A 4,513-nucleotide genomic window follows, 5' to 3' on the forward strand; every position below is an offset into this window, starting at 1 on the left:
TTTTTTTTTTGAGCATCTAAAAATAAATATTATGATTTATTAACAAGCATGGCGAGCAGAATATAGTTATACAATCTAGAGAAATATAGAGAGAGATATTAACTAGTGGCTGTTGTGAAAAGAATTGTGAAAAATAACCAATTTTAAGTGATGCCGTTCTTGAAAGTAGTACGTCGTGCTTGATAAAAGTTTTTGTATGAGCCATTAAATAGTTGTTTTCTTTATTATTTCTTAGCTTAATCTAACCCAAGTTGGGCGAATTTTCCTTCCGAATCAACTCTGAACTTCCCGAAATTCAATTCCGATCACTCGTACAAGTCATAAAACATGAAGTTAAGCTACTCAAGGCCTCAAACCACCAAACGACGCTCTAGAGCTCAAAACGACCAGTCGAATCGTTACAAAGTGCATCACGTATAAAGGCTGATTTGAGATTTAAATTTATACTATAATAGTAAAAAAGTTTACAGGCAAATATTCACAGATATTTAGTATTCATATATAGAGAGAGAGAGAATTTAAGAAAAAGTTATTGAATACATGTGAATTCATAACCAACTCTCAAGATTTACCCTAATCATACATATGAATAAATGTTCTAGTACTGATCTATCAATTGGCATATTCACGATGTTAAACTAAAAGAAATAAGGGAAAAAGGCCAGATTTGTATCTCTACTTTGGTAAATTGTTCACGTTTATACCTCGTCCTACTTTCCATCTAAATATGTCCCTACTATTAGCAAAGTAGATAAAATCGTCCCTAACCCTAACAGATTTCCAACGTGACAATGGACCCCTCAATTAATCTGCTAACTAGACAAAATATCAACCCAAATTTTAAAAGACCCATGCCCATTTCTTTGACCCAACTATCAAAATACTTTAGGAGTCCCACCTCTCTCTCTTAATTCAAGTATTCAACCATAGCTTTTGTTCTTCCTCGTTTTTCTTTTCCAGTTCTTGTTCTTCCTTTTTTTTTTTTTCATTTATGGCTATGGCTCAAGGTAACCAACTGAAAATTTTATCAAAAAGAAAATATTGTGAACAGAAAATAAAAAAACAATTTGAAAAATTTAGAAGATTCCATAATAAAATAAAAACTAAATACACATTGAGTAGCATATCATCAGTCGAAAAAAAGGATTTTTATGACAAAAAATGAAACAGACAAATCGGAGATGGATCCCTCTTTCTAACCTTCCCCCTCCAAATATTTGTGGGTCTCCTTAACAATACTAATCTAGTCAAGATTCAATCAGTAGCAACCACAAATAAAATCCAAAATATGTAGAAAAATTAGCTTATGTGTGTGCACTAAAACATTCGAGTCCCTGAAATAGAAAAGAAAAAGAAGAGAGCTCTCTTTCTCATGGTTTGATGGAAGTGAAAGAGAACGGTCGATGGCGGCGACTGGGGCAGCTTAGCCATGGAGGAACAAAGAGGAGTGTCAAATTATCATTAAACCAACTTCTGAATACAGTAGTGAATTTTTCTTTTTCAAGTGTCGACGAAGAACACAAAGAAGAAATAGTTGGGTCGTGGATTTGTTTGTTACGTTGATTTGTATCCAGATTTTGACCCATTCAATTGTTATAGTTGGGTCGACATGGGTCTTTTAATTTGGGTTGATATTTTGTCTAGTTGGCAGATTAATTGAGGGGTCTCATTGCTACATTGGAGATCTGTTAGGGTTAGGGACGGTTTTATGTACTTTGCTAACGGTAAAGACATATTTAGACAGAAAGTAGAACGAGATATAAACGTCAACAATTTATGAAAGTAGAGATACAAATCTGGCCTTTTTCCCAAGAAATAATAGTTCAGATCTCCCAAAAATAACGACTTTCACATGCGCCTGTAGTCAGACTTTGTAATATAGATATCCAAAGTTACATGACAATACTAACAAGTAATCAGGTCATTAATTGAAGGGAAAAAATAAAAAATAGTCAAATTTATAACTGGTAATTAAAAAATAATCATAGTTTTAAGCGTAATCGAAATTTAGCCATATTTTCTAGTAAAGATAAAATTTGAACAAAAAACAATCTTAAAATTTTGGAGTTCGAATTTTTTACATATGAGATTCCAGTATAATGTGTTGGAGTTCCAACATAATGTGCTAGAGTTCCAACATAATATGCTGGAAGTTTATACGCAGGAGTTCCATAATCTCGCATATTATGCCGAAACTTTTTATGCGTTGGAGTTCCAAAATAATATGCTGGAAGTTTATACGCAAGAGTTCCATAATCCCGCATATTATACTGTTACTTTCCGTGTTTCAGTAAAACAATGGCTATTTTTCAATAGCTTTACAAGCGCTAACTATTTTTCAAGTACCAGTCAGAAAACTGGCTAGCCCGTACTATTTTCACTAAAAATAAAACAGGAGAAATTCAAAAATAGCTAGATTTACAACTGGTCGTTCAAAAATAGCCCAGTTTCAAAAGTAATCAAAATTTAGCCACTTTTCATGTAAAGATAAATCTGAGCGAAAACACTGTTCAAAACCTGAAAAATACGCCGGTATATTATACTGGAGTTCCAGCATAAGTATGCTTGAACTCCAGCATATTATACTGGAGTTCCAGGATAAGTATGCTGGAACTCCAGCATAATATGATGGAGTTCCAGCATAAGTATACTAGAACTCCAACCATAATATACTGGAGTTCCAACAAGTATAATTGTCCAGTATAATATACTGAAGTTTGGAGCACCGGTGCTCCAGTCTCCAGTATATTATGCTGGAGTCAGCAAAGTATACCGGTCCAGCATAATATGCTGGAGTTCATACACAGGTGCACCGAACTCCAGTATATTATGCTGTATCGGTCTCTGTTGCAGCAAAATAGTGGCTATTTTTTATTGACTTCGTAAACGCTGGCTATTTTTGAATGATCAGTCCGAAAACTGGCTATACCGTGCTCTTTTTACTGAATGTGCTAAGTGAAATTCCCAATGGGAATACAATTCATAAATCGCTGGCCCAACTTGGGCTAGACTTGAATATTAAACTAAGCTAAGAAATAATAAAGAAAATAACTATTGTCATGACTCTTTTATAGCTCTCTAAAGACAGTTCATTATCAGCGAGGCCTATAAATGACAGTCTTTGAAGAATAACGAGATGCTCACACAATTTTTTTCATCAAGCACAAAATACTACCTTGAAGAATGGCATCGCTTAAGATTGGTCACTTTTTCGCAATTCTTCTCGTAGCAGTCACTAGTTAGTATCTATCTATCTCTATATTTTTCTAGATTGTAAATTTATATTATTTATGTGTCATTTATTATATACATGTAAAAGCATATGCGACTATAAACATATTTCATATGCATACAAGATATATGCGAGCATGTTTATTATGCATGATGTCTTGGATTTGTTCCTTTTGTAATATAGCTATCATACTTTGATTTTGACAACTTATGATGGTGAAAATTTTCAGTCAATTCGTCGTGGTTCTCACAGAAGCAAGTTTTGGCTGGACCAGTTGTTGATCATGATTTCTCAGGACTCAAGAGGAGACTACTACCACAACTTAATGATTTTCTCACTTGTAAGAGATCTTGCACTACTAGTGAGGATTGCAGCGATTGCTGGGTTTGTTGTAACTGTCTTGGACTTAGTAATGCAATTAGTAGTGTCAGACTTTGTACTAGCTTCGGAACATGAATCTTATATGTATTTATTCAAAGAACATTGCGACAAATCTTTGTTATGAATTGTCTTTCTGTGTGTTGTATGTTTCCTTTGGGTGTATTTCGTACGAAGGAAATATTTTCCACGAAAAATATTTCCTAGAAAATAAATGGTTTGCTTAAAGAATAAAGATACTCCAGTATTTGGTTGGTGAATGACAAATATTTTCCGGAAACTATTTTGTGGTGTTTATTTAGTTTGTAGAAAATATATTTCATTCTTATGTACATGAACTCTGGAAATTGTTTGTGTATCCTATATGTATATGTGTATCCTATATGGAAGTTGGAGAGGGAGAAGAATGCATTCATAGAGGGAGTCCGCACCCATGTCGAAAGCAATACAGCAACTTCATTGACTTTGCATCTTCTAACATCTCGAGTTTAATTAATATAATTATTCTCACGCTTTTCCATGACAATATTCTACTTGAGAACCAGAGATTGCGGAGTATGCGCCCGTGTAGAAAGGAAAGCGCACTTGAAATCTAGTCTATCTTAGGTTCAGTTTCAATCTAACTAACTTACTTAATTGGACGGAAAAGAGATAATAAAAAAACCTGACTTCTAGTCTTAAGAACCTTTTCGTTTTTATTTCAGGTGAACTTTTTAATTGAGCACGAAGCTTAAGAAAAAATAACTTTGAGAACTTGTGGTCTTATACATGTATAGGCAGAATAGCCTAATAAATACCTCTACTAGTAGCGTTTTGTCATCTCAGTCCCTATACTGTATAAGGTTTCATTCAGACACTCGTAGTTGTTAAAACACATGTTGCGGAATATCGTGGGTTAACTAG

At 34.0% G+C, this 4,513-nt stretch overlaps 1 long non-coding RNA gene across 1 annotated transcript; it reads left to right on the forward strand.

Moving 5' to 3' along the window:
* Positions 1–3,104: 3,104 nt before the first annotated feature.
* LOC142174862 (uncharacterized) lies at positions 3,105–3,890 on the forward strand. Its single transcript, XR_012703952.1, has 2 exons — positions 3,105–3,238; positions 3,462–3,890. It is a non-coding gene; the product is annotated as an uncharacterized LOC142174862 (long non-coding RNA).
* Positions 3,891–4,513: the final 623 nt, after the last annotated feature.

This window comes from Nicotiana tabacum, chromosome 20 (assembly GCF_000715075.1).
Source record: "Nicotiana tabacum cultivar K326 chromosome 20, ASM71507v2, whole genome shotgun sequence".
NCBI classification, from domain to species: domain Eukaryota; kingdom Viridiplantae; phylum Streptophyta; class Magnoliopsida; order Solanales; family Solanaceae; genus Nicotiana; species Nicotiana tabacum.